Below are 18706 nucleotides of genomic sequence, written 5' to 3'. Positions count from 1 at the left end.
TCCTTCAATATTGTTCACCTCACCCTTAAGAATTTAATTTCACCAATGCCAGCTTCCATTTGCTGCATCAACATCTTTTGGTCAGGCTGTTTCATTACTACTGGTTAATCTCAACCAAGTGTAGCTTTTTGGTGAAGAGGATTAGAGGACAGTAGATAATTCAACCAGGGTGTGCAAGCAAAATTCAGTCTCTATTTTAAGATTGTACATTCTGTCCTTATTTTTTGTATTTCCATTATAAATACTTACGTCCACATTCAGAATGGGAAATACCTGTGTAAACTTGTCACCCTGAAATTACACCTTCCTATCAGTGGCAACACTGCAGAACCTGATCTTGAGGGGTTTTGACAGGGTGGATGTGGAAATGATGTTTCCCCTTGTGGGAGAATCTCAAACTAGGGGTCAGTGTTCAAAAATAAGGGGTCGCCCATCGAAGACAGTGATGAGGAGAAATTCTTTCCTCTCAGAGGGTCGTGAGTCTTTGGAATTTTCTTCCTCAAAAGGTGGTGGAAGCAGTGTCGTTGAATATTTTTAAGGCAGAGGTAGATAAATTCTTGATAAGCAAGGGGGTGGAAGGTTATCAGGGGTATATGGAAATGTAGAGTAATCAGTTCAGCCACGATCTTATTGAATGGCAGAGCAGGCTCGAGGGGTTGAGTGGCCTACTCCTGCTCCTAATTCGTATGTTCATATCTTCGTATATCCCTCCGCTGGGGTAGTGGGTGTTGTTACAGCTTTACATATTATATTGCCTTTATAAATGGGGACGTAGGAATTTATAATGGAAAAGGGTGACCAAAAGTGCATGTAAACTTAAGCATTTGGAATTTCACAGGTGTTCTCTAGGGGGAGATTGGCAAAATCTCTGGAAAAATGGGGCAAAAAGCTAAAGTAAAAGGGTTTCAGTTGATGTTACAGTAGAAGATTGAGAGAAACCCTGTAGGTTTTTAATGTGTTCTTGATATAAAGATTGAGAAACCCAAGCAAAGTACTCACTTAGTCCTTCATCCACTGTGAAATATTTTACTTTGTCATTTCTAATTGTTTCTAACCTTTCCTTAACAATTTTTATACTTCTTTTGCATTTCTACAATCCTTTAATATACCTTTTTATATTATCGGTCCTCTTTTAGTCTATCTTTATTTTTCTTCCCCTCTATGGTTTCTGTACTCTGCTTTATGGAATCATAGCATGGTTACAGTACAAAAGGAGGTAATTCAGCCGATCGTGTCCATGCCAGCTCTCTGCAAGAGCAACTCAGAGAGCTTTAGTTCCTTTGTTGTTATTACCTCTTGATTTGTTGCATATCTATTTTTAGTTTTAATTTTAATTTTTCCAATTTTTCTTGCTGCACACCTTTGATCTTTACTCCGACATTTTATTACATATTTGGCTCCATATTTTCTCCTGGTTCTCAGACCCTGTGCTCAATTTAAGGGCGCATTTGCAAATTGTATTTAGTATCACTTCCAAGTGATTCTAGATTCACAACAACACTAAAGCTGATGGTCTCCTGAAATTCCTGAGGTCTCCATCATGGTGGTTATGTGGCGATCAGACCCGATGGCAAGCTCCAGTGCTGACCATATTGGTTAGTGGGGGAGCATCTCATTTGTAAGGGCCAGGCACATCTCCAATCAGCACTTCAATCACATCTCTGGTGCCTGCCTATTCTTGACTGCCGGAAACTCAGACACCAGCTCCATCTCACCCACCCTAACCATTCCCATGAAGGTGAGATCGTTTTCTAGGCTCTCCCTTTCTCTGCTAATGTTCCTATTGGTCCCCTATGTCTTTAAGAGGTCTATGATCGCCTCTGCCTGTGTGGAGGGCGATGCACCACCACTCACTGTCACAATGAGGTTGGGCCCCCAATGAGTCTGAGAAGTGGGAACACCCTGCCCCACTCCCCCATCCCCACCACCAACAACCCCCCAGCCCCCAGCTGAGAGAGTCCCCACCACAGGATTCAGCCACTGTGTGTCATTTGCATTTTCGGGGAGGATGTGTAAGGAATTCTCCTTCGCTTAGTTAAAAGATTCCTCGCAGTTCAGACTCAAGTGTGTTATCCAAATGTAAGTTTATTGCTCAGACACAAAAATGCAGTAATTATTATGGTTATACAATAAAGTCATGCTACATGATTTCTTGCAGACTCAAGCTGATCAGGCTTGGCTTCTGTGGGAGTTTTACCTCTAATTCCTCATGTGTTCTTCCCCTGAAGGTCCCTTACTGCTCCATGGAAGCCCTCCTTATTCCTCCCACTAAAGTCTAGAACCTTCTCCTTTGATGTCAAGGAATGTCACCTGATGCTCAGCAATTGTAAGAAAAAGAGATTCCTCCGTACAAAACAGGCTGTTTCTATGATACAAAGGAACAGGAGACATCCTGACTACTCATCCATTAGACCTCCTGCTCCCCACTGTTAGAGTCAATCTGAAATGCTCACACCTATTCTAGCCTGAAGAGGTCTCAGGATGTGAACAACTTAAAATAGATGACTTGATTCAAAGCTGAGAATGATTTCATTCGGAAGTATAACAAAGCAGATTCTAACAGAATGGAAACGAAGACAGCACTGAGGCAACTCCTAGAAATGGCAGAGAACTGGGAGGCCTGCAAACTTCTGTGGAATTTTAGGGCTGGTATGTAATAAAAAGTAATTGCAGATTGATTCCAACTCGAAGCCTGACTGAGGAACTTATAACACTGCACATCGTTGCACCTCGAATAATAAATCTCACACTGCAGTGTAAGCACGGTATCTTCTACAGTTCAGTTCCCAAGGGATAAGGTTCATCAGGGATAATGAGGGAAGACTCAAATAAAGCACCTCAAACCATTTCCGCGTTAATTCCTTTTCAACATCTCTGACCGTTTTGTCCACATGGGTTGTGATGTCATGACCTCACCACGCTGATGACATGACATCACTGCAGAATTATCATGACGTCTTCATGGCGATGGATTACAAGTAACCCATATTGGGTTTTTGGAGTGCTAGTTTGAAATGGCCACTCCCTCGGTTCACTGGGTCCAGTTAATTAACATGAGATTATTCAGTGTATAACCTTGTTGGAAGAATCGTTCAGTATGATTTTTTCAGTGACTCAGCTGAATCATGTTATTCACAGACCCATGTATATAAATGGCAACAGCAGAATAGCAAAGGAGGAAGAAAGTATGGAAAATCTGACAAAGGCAGGAAGGCTCCCATGGCCTGGAAATGTGGCAAAAGAAATGCAGCTATACCCCAGAGGTGCAGTAAATTCAATCCTCACATCATTCTCGTTGCTTCAAAAGAAAGCATGTTAATTTTAACGATAATATTTGTTGTTTTCAAAATGCTCTGCATTCCAATTATTTCATGAGATAAATTTGGGATTTAATCTTGCACACTCATACTTTATTCATGAGAACTCTCCAATTCACCCCTGCACTGAAGTGCTGCAGGAGCACACAGCAGAAAGGATTTGATGAATGTGCATCTGCTCCCACATTCGTTTTCTGACTGCCTCTGCCAATATTTGCTTGACAGCGACTTGCAGAGGCTACGTCCTGATCAAGAAAAGCAGCGCCTGGGAAGTCCCCAGGGTTGAAGGGTGAATGTGGAACTGGCATGGAGTAGAGGGGCGTGAAATTATGGTGATGGAGAGCATACGGGGTCAGAAGCTCAGCTCGGGGTCGAATATATAGTTCAGCCTGAGACAGCGGCCAGGGAGGGGGATGGAATCATTGGCGAGGGAACGGAGTTCATGGCGGGGTCCTGAAGACAATGGCTTGGGGCTTCCCCGATGTTCCACTGTGATGAGGTTCTTGCCTATCTGGAGCTAGCACCTCATATGCTGTCCAAAACGTGCCTGTCAAAAATGAATGAGAAGTCAGTGAGTCTTGCATGGTTGCTATTTTAACCCCTCAAAGTCCCCAGTCTTGCTTGGTGTAGTAGGGTTAAAACCAGGGCTAGGGTATTTCAGAAGAGGAGAGGTCACCCTGTTGGGAGACTGCTATAGACCTCCGAACAGTTCCAGAGATGAAGAGGAAAGGATAGCGAAGATGATTCTCGACAGGGGTGAGAGTAACAGGGTAGTTGTTATGGGGGACTTTAACTTTCCAAATATTGACTGGAAATACTATAGTTCGAGTACTTTAGATGGGTCAGTTTTTGTCCAGTGTGTGCAGGAGGGTTTTCTGACACAGTATGTAGACAGGCCAACCAGGGGCGATGCCACATTGGATTTGGTACTGGGTAATGAACCCGGCCAGGTGTTAGATTTAGATGTAGGTGAGCACTTTGGTGATAGTGATCACAATTCGGTTAGGTTTACCTTAGCGATGGGCAGGGACAGGTATATACCGCAGGGCAAGAATTATAGCTGGGGGAAAGGAAATTATGATGCGATTAGGCAAGATTTAGGATGCGTAGGATGGGGAAGGAAACTGCAGGGGATGGGCACAATCGAAATGTGGAGCTTATTCAAGGAGCAGCTACTGCGTGTCCTTCATAAGTATGTACCTGTCAGGCAGGGAGGAAGTTGTCGAGCGAGGGAGCCGTGGTTTACTAAAGCAGTTGAAGCGCTTGTCAAGAGGAAGAAGAAGGCTTATGTTAGGATGAGACGTGAAGGCTCAGTTAGGGCGCTTGACAGTTACAAGCTAACCAGGAAGGATCTAAAGGGAGAGATAAGAAGAGCAAGGAGAGGACACGAGAAGTCATTGGCGGATAGGATCAAGGAAAACCCTAAGGCTTTCTATAGGTATATCAGGAATAAAAGAATGACTGGAGTTAGATTAGGGCCAATCAAGGATAGTAGTAGGAAGTTGTGTGTGGAATCAGAGGAGATAGGGGAAGCGCTAAATGAATATTTTTCGTCAGTATTTACAGTAGAGAAAGAAAATGTTGTCGAGGAGAATACTGAGATTCAGACTACTAGTCTAGATGGGATTGAGGTTCACAAGGAGGAGGTGTTAGCAATTTTGGAAAGTGTGAAAATAGATAAGTCCCCTGGGCCAGATGGGATTTATCCTAGGATTCTCTGGGAAGCCAGGGAGGAGATTGCAGAGCCTTTGTCCTTGATCTTTATGTCGTCATTGTCGACAGGAATAGTGCCGGAAGACTGGAGGATAGCAAATGTTGTCCCCTTGTTCAAGAAGGGGAGTAGAGACAGCCCTGGTAATTATAGACCTGTGAGCCTTACTTCGGTTGTGGGTAAAATGTTGGAAGAGGTTATAAGAGTCAGGATTAATAATCATCTTGAAAAGAATAAGTTCATTAGAGATAGTAAGCACGGTTTTGTGAAGGGTAGTTCGTGCCTCACAAACCTTATTGAGTTTTTCGAGAAGGTGACTAAACAGGTGGATGAGGGTAAAGCAGTGGATGTGGTGTATATGGATTTCAGTAGGGCATTTGATAAGGTTCCCCATGGTAGGCTATTGCAGAAAATATGGAAGTATGGGGTTGAAGGTGATTTAGAGCTTTGGATCAGAAATTGGCTAGCTGAAAGAAGACAGAGGGTGGTGGTTGATGGCAAATGTTCATCCTGGAGTTTAGTTACTAGTGGTGTACCGCAAGGATCTGTTTTGGGGCCACTGCTGTTTGTCATTTTTATAAATGACCTGGAAGAGGGTGTAGAAGGGTGGGTTAGTAAATTTGCGGATGACACTAAGGTCGGTGGAGTTGTGGATAGTGCCGAAGGATGTTGTAGGGTACAGAGGGACATAGATAGGCTGCAGAGCTGGGCTGAGAGATGGCAAATGGAGTTTAATGCGGAAAAGTGTGAGGTGATTCACTTTGGAAGGAGTAACAGGAATGCAGAGTACTGGGCTAATGGAAAGATTCTTGGTAGTGTAGATGAACAGAGAGATCTTGGTGTCCAGGTACATAAATCCCTGAAAGTTGCTACCCAGGTTAATAGGGCTGTTAAGACTGCATATGGTGTGTTAGCTTTTATTAGTAGGGGGATCGAGTTTCGGAGCCACGAGGTCATGCTGCAGCTGTCCAAAGCTCTGGTGAGACCGCACCTGGAGTATTGCGTGCAGTTCTGGTCACCGCATTATAGGAAGGATGTGGAAGCTTTGGAAAGGGTGCAGAGGAGATTTACTAGGATGTTGCCTGGTATGGAGGGAAGGTCTTACGAGGAAAGGCTGAGGGACTTGAGGTTGTTTTCGTTGGAGAGAAGGAGGAGGAGAGGTGACTTAATAGAGACATATAATATAATCAGAGGGTTAGATAGGATGGATAGTGAGAGTCTTTTTCCTCGGATGGTGATGGCAAACACGAGGGGACATAGCTTTAAGTTGAGGGGTGATAGATATAGGACAGATGTTAGAGGTAGTTTCTTTACTCAGAGAGTAGTAGGGGCGTGGAACGCCCTGCCTGCAACAGTAGTAGACTCGCCAACTTTAAGGGCATTTAAGTGGTCATTGGATAGACATATGGATGAAAATGGAATAGTGTAGGTCAGATGGTTTCACAGGTTGGCGCAACATCGAGGGCCGAAGGGCCTGTACTGCGCTGTAATGTTCTAATTCTAAAAAAAAAGAATGCTTATGTGCTAAAGTGTTTCAAGGGGTTGTGGGCCATACCATTTATTATTGACTGATGACAGATCGAGTCACTGTAATTCCAGATGAGGAGATACGAAAGGTGAAGGCCAATGACATCTATTGCAGTTTTATCTGGGCATGAAAATATCAGTGAAGGCAATTGCCTGTTTTACTACTTTCACTCACTATCATCATGGAGCCACAAATATTTAGGGGAGATGAACCGATACAGTAATTGATTCTCTACATTGTGAAAAAGGAAAAGGAAGAATTATATTCATACAAAGCCTTATCTCTGGTGCCTCACTCACAATGAATCACCATGTAATGCAGTGAATGCAGTTGTGTAGCCAAATGCAGCAACCATTTTGAACAAAGCAAGATCCCACAAGATCTGCTTCTGGTTGAGGAAGAGGTTAGGTGATGTTCAACCCCATATTTTTTATCATGTCGGGTCTCACAGTCTTCACATTTCACCGAAGCAGCGTGTTAGGATGCTGGTTTAACATTTCATCTCAATGCAATGCCTTCTCTGTACTGCAATTGAACATCAATGTAGACTAGGAGGTCATGTTGCTGGTGGTTCTCACTGAATCTTCACATTCTTCCCTTGGAGAACAGTGTGAGCTCGTGGAAGGATTCTCAGACTGGTTAACAATCTGATAGGCTGCAACGTGAATGCTCCTTCCATGGCTAAACCATCTTTATACCAGTTGATCGGGAGGCATTGGTTCTGTAGGATGGGAGGGTCTTGTGGACCTCTATAGCCCATGTGATGCGGGAGGGGTCAATGAGAACCACTGGGCAGAAATATCCTTCAGCATGTCAACTCAGAATTCAGAACCGCACTATCAATCTCTGATCACCAGGACTTCTGAAGTGGGGTTCAAACCCTGTACCTTCTAGGTCCTCCCAAATTCTATCCTTGGCCCCCCTCCTATTTCTCAACTACATGCTGCCCCATGACAACATCATCTGGAAACACAATGTCACTTTCCACATGTATGCTGACAACATCCAGCATTAGCTCACCACCACTTCTCTTGACTCTTCCACTGTCATGGATTAGTCACATTGCTTGTCCGACATTCCGTTCCTGTCACAAATTTTGTTCCATCATCACTAACTTCCATTCCCTTCCTTAGCCATGTGTGGAATATACTGTGGGCTGCTCCCGGCCCAGCCTATCCTGAGGGTCACATCCTCCCCTTGCCACCCACCTCTCCAAGGACCTGCCTGTGGGGGAGACTGCCAGCTGACATTCCTGAGGCCTAAGAGCTGCATCAGGAACCCTACTTAGTGTCCATAGCTAATTTGTCAGATTCAAAAACTAGGCCAGGGCCTTAAAATGGCAGCTTCCTCCTCGCTGCTAATAATGGACGGACAGCTAGAAGTCGAATTCAACCACCAATGTGTGTTTACATAGGAGTATTGGCACAACAGAGGCCATTCAGCCCTGGAGCCTGTCCTACCATTAAATTACATTCTGGTCGATCTGTATTTTAAGCTCGACTCCCCGTCTTGGCTCTGTGACCCTTAAGAACTTCGCCTAGTTTTTGTGTCTCGGAGTCATACTTTGTTTTATAATGCTCCTATAAAGCACCCTGGGGCATTTTATTACATTAAATATAAGTTGTTGGTGTTGTTGGTGCCGAACAAAAATCTATAAAACACAGTTTTGAAATTTTCCTAGCCTCAGCAGCTTTTTGGGGAGGGAGTTCTAGATTTCCAATACCCTTTGAATGAAGAAGTGATTCCCAACATCACCTTTGAAAGATTTGCTCGAATTTTACAGCTATAACTTTTTGTTCTCGACTCCTCAACCAAAGGAAGACGTTTCTCTGTATCCACCCTATCAATTGCTTTAAGCATCTTAAATACCTCAGTTAGAGGGGAGGTGGTCGCACAGTGGTAACGTCACTGGACTAGTAATCCAGAGCTTAGGATAATATTTGAAACGCTCTTGAAATGCCATAGCATACAAGACTACGGGCCAAGTGCTGGAAAATGGGATTAGAATAGATAGGTGCTTGACGGCTGGCACGAACACGATGGCCGTAGGGCCTGTTTCTGTGCTGTATAACTCTATGACTGTAATGCTCTGGGGACATGGGTTTGAATCCCATCAGGTCAGATGGTGAAATTTGAATTCAATTAATAAATCTGGAATTAAAAGCGAGTCTAATAGTGACCATGAAACTTGTTGATTGTTGTAAAAACCCATTTGGTTCACTAATGTCCTTTAAGGAAGGAAATCTGCCATCCTTACCTGGTCTGGCCTACATGTGACTTCAGACCTACAGCAATGTGGTTGACTCTTAAAATGCCCTCTGAAATAGCCTAGCAAACCACTCAGTTCAAGGGCAATTAAGGATGGGCAATAAATGCTGGCGTTGCCAGCGATGTCCACACCCCACACACAAATAAAAATAAAAGATCTTCTATATTCTAGGGATTGCAAGCCTAGTCTGTGAAAACTGTCCACATAATTAACCCTTTGAGCACCGGAATCACTCTCGTCAATCTGCACTACACCACACTGAGGTAACCTGTATAATATAAATTCAAGGAACATTTCGATGGGCTTTCATGTTATATGCATCTTAATTAAGTGTTTAATTGTATTCAGTTGGTGGACATTAACTGGGGATTCACTTGGGCTCCTATAAATAGGAGCAGACTGAAACTGTGGTTGTTGGGTTTGGAGGTGCATGCTTGCAATGTGTGTCTCTGTAAATAAAAACTTCTAAAAGTGAGTAAAGATTAGGCTTCAGTTCTATCCTTCACTGCCTGGCTATCTGGACAGAACACCTGGAGTGAAAAGAGTTTGAAGGAGAAGGTGAATAACTGGGGTTGATCTGTTAAAGACCAATAAATCAAATGGTCTTTCCTGCTCCTAATATTTGCATCATTAAAAGAATGCATTTGAAGAATTATAAATTTGATAAACACAGGCTAAAACCATAATATTCCCTGAAGAAATGTCTCTAATAGTCACAATGAAATGATAGTCTTAAACCTTTTAGCTCTGGTATTATTCTGGTGAATCTGCACTGAGTCCCCTCCAGGGCCAATGTATACCTAACGATTAACTATTTCAAAACATGAGATGATAATCAGTCTGAAATATTACTATATCTTGCTTCTTTTGCAGCACATGGTTTGTTTAACAAAACCTGTTTTAAATAGTTTCTGCTTCTCATTGTGGTTTATATCTGATGTTATGTCCAGTGACTCCTACTCACACAGACAGAGTACTGCAGTTCTAAAGCTTATTGATTTCTTCCTTGGTACAGTTTTGTCTTCACTGACATCTATACAATTTTATGCTTCTTCTTCTTGCCATGTTGCTACAACTTCCCTCACCACGGTTCCACGTAGGCTGGGCTCAAGAATTGGAGACCTTCAGATCTTTAGGGTTGACTGGCTCCGGTAGTAGAGGGCATTCTCGGAGATGTTTCATTGTTTGGGATGCCTCTCCGCAGTCACAGTTGACAGAATTCATTTGGCTGTATCCCCACTTGTGCATAAAGGCTTTGCAGCAGTCAATATCAGTCCTGAGGCGATTGAGACAACGCTACACCCAACTTTCTGCCACCCAGATTTTTCAATCTGGTACTGAAGAGTGAAGAATGAGTTTTATGCTGAAATCTAGGAATGCTGTGGATGGGGAGAGAATAACGATTGGTACTCAATATGGCGATGAAGGTAAAAAACTTCAGAGGTCTGCTGGTGTGGCAGGCTAAAGTTGTGGTAATACTATCATACCAGCCTAAGCCTAGTAGTTGCATTGTGCCACTATTAACAACAGTTATACTGCAGAGTGCCATTGACTGTGAATCAAGTGCCAGTTGTAGTTCAGTTGGTAACACTCTTGATCCTGAGTCATGGTTGTGGGTTCAAGACCCGTTCCAGAGGCACAAGCAAAAAATCCGGGCGAACACTCCAATACAGCACTGAGGGAGTGCTACACTTTCGAAGGTGCTGTCTTTTAGATGTGATCTTAAACTGATGCCCTCTCAGTTGGATGTTAAAAAGACCCCTCAGCTCTGTTTCAAAGCGTTCTCCCAATGTCCTGGCTTATCTTTATCCCTTAACCAACAACATGAAAGAAAACAGATTATTTAGTCATTATCGCTTTGCTATTTGTGGGACTTTGTTGAGTGCAAATTGGCTGCTGTGTTTCCTACATTACGACAGTGACACATTGGTGTCACTGAGGTTGTGAAAGGTGCTGTATAAATGCAAGTTCTTTCTTTAATTCAGAATGCAAAGCGCAATTAACACGATTTAATTAAAATAATGCAGAAAATATATCTGGATTTTTGATGGTATCAGCTAAAATTGTAACTTTGCAGGCGGTCTTATTACATCGTGCGTCTTGCACATACACCGCTAACATTCTTTAAAATAAATCTGGTATCGGAAGATACGGGGATTTGTAATACTAATTGATTCAATGCTGGCCTGATAAACCTAGGTGACAAAGTGTTGGCAATTATCCCCTTAGCAATCACTTAACACTGTGCATAATGAAGAAAATTGTGAGGGTGTTCAACACATTAGCACTTTATAATGCATTTGGTCTAATACAGACTCATGAAATTAAATTAAAAAGACTATTTACCCTAATGTGGCACTTAGCTAACTTGCATCTGTGCTTTATGGAGATCAGTTTGCCTTGTTTCTTTGCTTCATTTAGTTTCTACATCTAAATGGACAAGAGTTGTAAAATTGTTTTTAAGTTTTTGTGGTTTTCCCTTTTATATATGAATTTGAACTAATACAGAGAAATGCTACAATTAGTGAAATGGTCATAAATATGGTTGCAAATAAAACAAAAATCTAATAGCCAAGCATTTTCTAAATAGGAATATAACAAAAGTCAGAAATTAGATAAACAGACTAGATCGCATCAATCAGCATCCAAGATCATCAAACCCACATGAATAGGTTTGACCAAGTTGAGTAAGGAGCATCCAAGATAATATTAGGTGAGTCCTCAGACTCACGAAGAGCAAGTGAAGCCGAGCCCCTTTTCTGCCTTCTCCTTAATCCTCCTGGACATCTTCCACGAGAGTCTTCCCATATCAAGCCATAATATCTATCTGAGATTCTCCATTCCCACTGCTCAAATCTAACTCCCCTTGAGCTTGTAGCTTTTTGTTCTCGCCATTTCATCCCCAACTCAGGACAAAGGGAAACTTTCCTTCTCCTGTCTTCTTCCTTTGGATCATGCCAAACAGCAAACCATCTTTTCCCAGACTATCAGTAATCTCATCTCCCCCACAGTTCTTCCTCCTGTTATCTCCAGTCTCAGAGTTCCACAATCCTGACAGCCCATTCTTACCTTCTTGCCAAGATGCACTAACAAGACAGGTCCAACTGACTGATCGTTGCAGGCTCATGCAATACAATGCAAGCAAAAACTGTGGATAGTGGAAATCTGAAATAAAAACAGAAAATGCTGGCTCTCAATTGAGAGATAAACTAAGTAAGTGTTTCAGGTCAATGACCTTTCATCAGAACTGGAAAAAGTTAGAGATGTAACACTTCCTGAGCAAGTACAGAGCTAAGGATAAAGTGAGGGGAAGGGAAGAACAAATGGAAATGTCTAAGATCAGATGGAGAGCAGAAGTGATTTAATGACAAAGAACAAAGAACAAAGAAAATTACAGCACAGGAACAGGCCCTTCAGCCCTCCAAGCCTGCGCCGATCCAGATCCTCTATCTAAACATGTCGCCTATTTTCTAAGGTTCTGTATCTCTTTGCTTCCTGCCCATTCATGTATCTGTCTAGATACATCTTAAAAGACGCTATCGTGCCGGCGTCTACCACCTCCGCTGGCAACGCGTTCCAGGCACCCACCACCCTCTGCGTAAAGAACTTTCCACGCATATCCCCCCTAAACTTTTCCCCTCTCACTTTGAACTCGTGACCCCTAGTAATTGAATCCCCCACTCTGGGAAAAAGCTTCTTGCTATCCACCTCTCATGATTTTGTACACCTCAATCAGGTCCCCCCTCAACCTCCGTCTTTCCAATGAAAATAATCCTAATCTACTCAACCTCTCTTCATAGCTAGCGCCCTCCATACCAGGCAACATCCTGGTGAACCTCCTCTGCACCCTCTCCAAAGCATCTACATCCTTTCGGTAATGTGGCGACCAGAACTGCACGCAGTATTCCAAATGTGGCCAAACCAAAGTCTTATACAACTGTAACATGACCTGCCAACTCTTGTACTCAATACCCCATCTGATGAAGGAAAGCATGCCGTATGCCTTCTTGACCACTCTATTGACCTGCGTTACCACCTTCAGGGAACAATGGACCTGAACACCCAAATCTCTCTGTACATCAATTTTGCCCAGGACTTTTCCATTTACTGTATAGTTCACTCTTGAATTGGATCTTTCAAAATGCATCACCTCGCATTTGCCCTGATTGAACTCCATCTGCCATTTCTCTGCCCAACTCTCCAATCTATCTATATTCTACTGTATTCTCTGACAGTCCCCTTCACTATCTGCTACTCCACCAATCTTAGTGTCGTCTGCAAACTTGCTAATCAGACCACCTATACTTTCCTCCAAATCATTTATGTATATCACAAACAACAGTGGTCCCAGCACGGATCCCTGTGGAACACCACTGTTCACTCATCTCCATTTTGAGAAACTCCCTTCCACTGCTACTCTCTGTCTCCTGTTGCCCAGCCAGTTCTTTATCCATCTAGCTAGTACACCCTGGACCCCATGCGACTTCACTTTCTCCATCAACCTACCATGGGGAACCTTATCAAACGCCTTAATGAAGTCCAAATATATGACATCTATAGCCCTTCTCTCATCAATCAACTTTGTCACTTCCTCAAAGAAGTCTATTAAGTTGGTAAGACATGACCTTCCCTGCACAAAACCATGTTGCCTATCACTGATAAGCCCATTTTCTTCCAAATGGGAATAGATCCTATCCCTCAGTATCTTCTCCAGCAGCTTCCCTACCACTGACGTCAGGCTCACCGGTCTATAATTACCTGGATTATCCCTGCTACCCTTCTTAAACAAGGGGGCTACATTAGCAATTCTCCAGTGCTCCGGGACCTCACCCATGTTTAAGGATGCTGCAAAGATATCTGTTAAGGCCCCAGCTATTTCCTCTCTCGCTTCCCTCAGAAACCTGGGATAGATCCCATCCGGACCTGGGGACTTGTCCACCTTAATGCCTTTTAGAATACCCAACACTTCCTCCCTCCTAATGCCGACTTGACCTAGAGTAATCAAACATCTATCCCTAACCTCAACATCCGTCATGTCCCTCTCCTCGGTGAATACCGATGCAAAGTACTCATTTAGAATCTCACCCATTTTCTCTGACTCCACGCATAATTTTCCTCCTTTGTCCTTGAGTGGGCCAATCCTTTCTCTAGTTACCCTCTTGCTCCTCATATATGAATAAAAGGCTTTGGGATTTTCCTTAACCCTGTTTGCTTAAGATATTTCATGACCCCTTTTAGCCCTCTTAATTCCTCGTTTCAGATTGGTCCTACATTCCCGATATTCTTCCAAAGCTTCGTCTTTCTTCAGCCGCCTAGACCTTATGTATGCTTCCTTTTTCCTCTCAGCTAGTTTCACAATTTCACCTGTCATCCATGGTTCCCTCATCTTGCCATTTCTATCCCTCATTTTCACAGGAACATGTCTCTCCTCACGCTAATCAACCTCTCTTTAAAAGCCTCCCACATATCAAATGTGGATTTATCTTCAAACAGCTGCTCCCAATCTACATTCCCCAGCTCCTGCCGAATTTTGGTATAGTTGGTCTTCCCCCAATTTAGCACTCTTCCTTTAGGATCATTCTCGTCTTTGTCCATGAGTATTCTAAAACTTACGGAATTGTGATCACTATTCCCAAAGTAGTCCCCTACTGAAACTTCAACCACCTGGCCGGTCTCATTCCCCAACACCAGGTCCAGTATGGCCCCTTCCCGAGTTGGACTATTTACATACTGCTCTAGAAAACCCTCCTGGATGCTCCTTACAAATTCTGCTCCATCTAGACCTCTAACACTAAGTGAATCCCAGTCAATGTTGGGAAAATTAAAATCTCCTATCACCACCACCCTGTTGCTCCTACATCTTTCCATAATCTGTTTACATATTTGTACCTCTATCTCACGCTCGCTGTTGGGAGGCCTGTAGTACAGCCCCAACATTGTTACCGCACCCTTCCTATTTCTGAGTTCTGCCCATATTGCCTCACTGCTCGAGTCCTCCATAGTGCCCTCCTTCAGCACAGCTGTGATATCCTCTTTGACCAGTAATGCAACTCCTCCACCCCTTTTACCTCCCTCTCTATCCTGCCTGAAGCATCGATATCCTGGGATATTTAGTTGCCAATTGTGTCCTTCCCTCAACCAAGTCTCAGTAATAGCAATAACATCATACTCCCAGGTACTAATCCAAGCCCTAAGTTCATCTGCCTTACCTACTACACTTCTTGCATTAAAACAAATGCACCTCAGACCACCAGTCACTTTGCGTTCATCATCTGCTCCCTGCCTACTCTTCCCCTTAGTCACGCTGACTTCATTATCTAGTTCCTTACAGGCTTTAGTTACTACCTCCTTACTGTCCACTGACCTCCTCATTTGGTTCCCATCCCCCTGCCACATTAGTTTAAACCCTCCCCAACAGCGTTAGCAAAAGCACCCCCAAGGACATTGGTTCCTGTCCGGCCCAGGTGTAGACCGTCCAATTTGTAATAGTCCCACCTTCCCCAGAACCGGTCCCAATGTCCCAAAAATCTGAACCCCTCCCTCCTGCACCATCTCTCAAGCCACGCATTCATCCTGACTATTCTTTCATTTCTACTCTGACTAGCACATGGCACTGGTAGCAATCCTGAGATTACTACCTCTGAGGTCCTACTTTTTAACTTGGCTCCTAACTCCCTAAACTCTGCTTGTAGGACCTCATCCCGTTTTTTACCTATATCATTGCTGCCTATGTGCACAACGACAACTGGCTGTTCACCCTCCCCCTTCAGAATGTTCTGCAGCCGATCTGAGACATCCCTGACCCGTGCACCTGGGAGGCAACATACCATTCGGGAATCTCATTTTCGACCACAGAACCGCCTATCTACTCCCCTTACAATCGAATCCCCTATGACTATAGCCCTTCCACTCTTTTTCCCGCCCTTCTGAACAGCAGAGCCAGCCATGGTGCCATGAACCTGGCTACTGCTGCCTTCCCCTGGTGAGCCATCTCCCCCATCAGTATCCAAAACGGTATACCTGTTTTGGAGGGAGATGATCGCAGGTGACACCTGCGCTGCCTTCCTGCTCTTTCTCTGCCTTTTGGTCACCCATTTCCTTTCTCCCTCAGCAATCCTCATCTGCGGTGTGACCAATTCTCTAAATGTGCTATCCACGACCTCCTCAGCATCGCGGATGCTCCAAAGTGAGTCCATCCGCAGCTCCAGAGCCGTCATGCGGTCTAACAAGAGCTGCAGCTGGACACACTTCCAGCACGTGAAGGAGTCAGGGACATCAGCCGTGTCCCTGAGCTCCCACATTGAGCAAGAGGAGCATAACATGGGTCTGAGATCTCCTGCCATTTTTAATCTTGAGCTTAACTTAGTCTTCACTTAGATAAATGAAAAAGGAATGAAAAGTTTTTACCAATCACACGAAAAAAAAAAGAAATAGAAAAAGCCTTACCTTATCTACCCACCACCGAGTCCTTTCCTTTTGGTTAGAGGAGGAGGGCGGGTGGGAGACACTACAGGTGTAGTGTCTCGGGTTCAGCTGCTGCCCAAATATATAGGACTTACTTACCCAGCTGCCACCTCGCTCTCCCTGTCGCCGCTGCAAAAAGAAAAGGGATTCTATGATAAAAACAGAAAGTGCTGAAAATACTCAGCAGGTCAGGAAGATTGTTGCAGGGTCTTATCATCCCATCAAATTAATTTACTTTCATCTTGATATTCTTTCTTCTCTTAGTTGCTAACCGGTTACATTTGTGACTTTTCTGATCCTCTCTGTCGCTTTGATAATTTCACGTTCTCAGGCCCTAATCATCAACTTTTCCCCATGAAGGTACAATTCCTCGCTACCTCCATCCTTAACCAGAAGAGTCTTTGGACCCTCCATCTGATCCTCAAACAGCAGCCAATCTTCACACCAATCTCCTCTAGCAGACTTGCTTTAAACATTGTTTATATCTTGTTACAATCAGGTGAGGAAGGGTCTCAGGCCCTCCTTTCACCCCTTCTCTGGTTTGACTGCAACAGGGTTTATTCTTTTAACACAGTAATTGAACTTACCATCTCAGTGAGCACTTGCTCCTGTTACTCTAATTATAATTGTAAATGTACCAATCAGAGAGGTCTTCTTGAGTTTAAACCAGAAAGATGTAAGTTTATTAACCTTATCACTCTAAACCAGTTAAAATTACTAAAATAGGCAACACATCCATGCTCACATACACACGAGAGGCACATGCACACATAAATAGATTACAGAGGGGAACAACAGAGTTGGGAGGTTGGAGTAGAGTCCTTAATAAAAATGGAATTTAAATACTGAAGTTTAGTTCAAGTGTCCTCAGTTGAAATTGTAGTCTTGAGTTCCTCGCTGGGCCATGTGCATGGTTCAGGCTTGGTTCTCAGGTTCCGGAAGGCAGAAGAGGGATTTTTATCCATGTTCCCAGTTGCTGGCTGTGCTGGGCGCTAGGCTTGCAGCTGAGGCCTCCCGGGGTCTTTGCTGGAGAGAGAGAGAGAGGTTGCAGCTCTCCTGCTGGCTTATAGTTGCAGTTTCCATTCGAGGCATAATTCACAAACTCCAAAAGTTACACAAGCAGTCATGTGATGTGTCCACTTCTTTGTTTGAAACAGCAGCTTCTGGAATGATCTTTAAAATTCAAGGCTGTTCAGACACACTTAGTGGGGGGGGGGGGGGTGAGGGGGTGGTTTGGCTCTTTCAAAGCTAATGGGTGTCGATGGCTTTTGACGATCAACACTAACAAAACCATTCTAGGTAATTTAATCAGAGCACACCCCTATTGTTCTGGCGAGATTGAGTAATCACCTCTGTCTCCAGCCAGCTTTTGACTTCTCATATGCAAATTGTGTGGGGCCACCTTAGCTGCTCTGTTCTGTTTTTTTTTAATGTTAGTTGTAACAATGTCCAGTAAAAAGTCTCAGGCAAAGTTCCACACAGTGAAATGAATATTTCCAGCTGGCATGTAGGGTTTTCATTACAATTTCCACTGACTTCATACAGCTAAAAGCTGTCATTATGTAAACCCACATGAGTCCTGTGTTTTTGTCGGATAACCGAATCCTATTTTGGCCCTATCTGTCACCTATTGATCTATTACCTTCATAACTAATTTGGTTCCAATTCTGATCTGGAGAATTTCATTGGCTACACCTCCGTTTTTCCCCCTATCCTTTACCATCATGTAATACATTGAGGACTCTTCCCTTCCTTCCTCGATTCTCTCAATATATCTCCAGTGATGGACTTTCCACTGACATGTATTACAAGACCACAGATTCCTACCACTATGCTTCTACCACCCTGCTGCCTGTACAGAGTCCATCCCTCTTCTCTCAGGTTTGCTGCCTCCAGAACATTTACTCTTATGCCTACAATTTTCATGCCACATCTTGAATATATCCTTTTTTTTAGCTAAGCTCCTCCCTCAGCTATTGTCAACTACATCATTGATTTTACCCACTTCTTTTCCTGGGACTCTTCTCTCAGGCCATCTCCCTCCACGCCCAACATTGACAACGGAGGGAGAGAAAAGAAGCTTAGGACTTCTTTTCCCCTTCCACCCAATAGCCTTTACATGCTCCAGGTTATCTTCTGGCATTTCCATCACCTACATTGTGAATTTACCACCAAGCACCTGCTGTCTTATCCTCGCCTCTCTGTTTTCAAAAGGATTTTCGTCTTGGGATGCCGATTTTCATTCTTCCAGTGCTCAGACTTCCAGCTTCTCCTCGTGCTTTTCCATGCAAACACAGCAGATGCAACACCTGTCCATTTACCTCGTCCAACACCATTGTTCAGGCTGCCAGAAGATGCGGCAGCAATTTCCTCCAATCTAGATTGCTGTATTCTCTGCTCGTGTTGCATTCTCCTCT

Source organism: Heterodontus francisci, chromosome 17 (assembly GCF_036365525.1).
Source record: "Heterodontus francisci isolate sHetFra1 chromosome 17, sHetFra1.hap1, whole genome shotgun sequence".
In the NCBI taxonomy this organism is placed as follows: domain Eukaryota; kingdom Metazoa; phylum Chordata; class Chondrichthyes; order Heterodontiformes; family Heterodontidae; genus Heterodontus; species Heterodontus francisci.
This window is presented reverse-complemented; position numbering follows the sequence as displayed.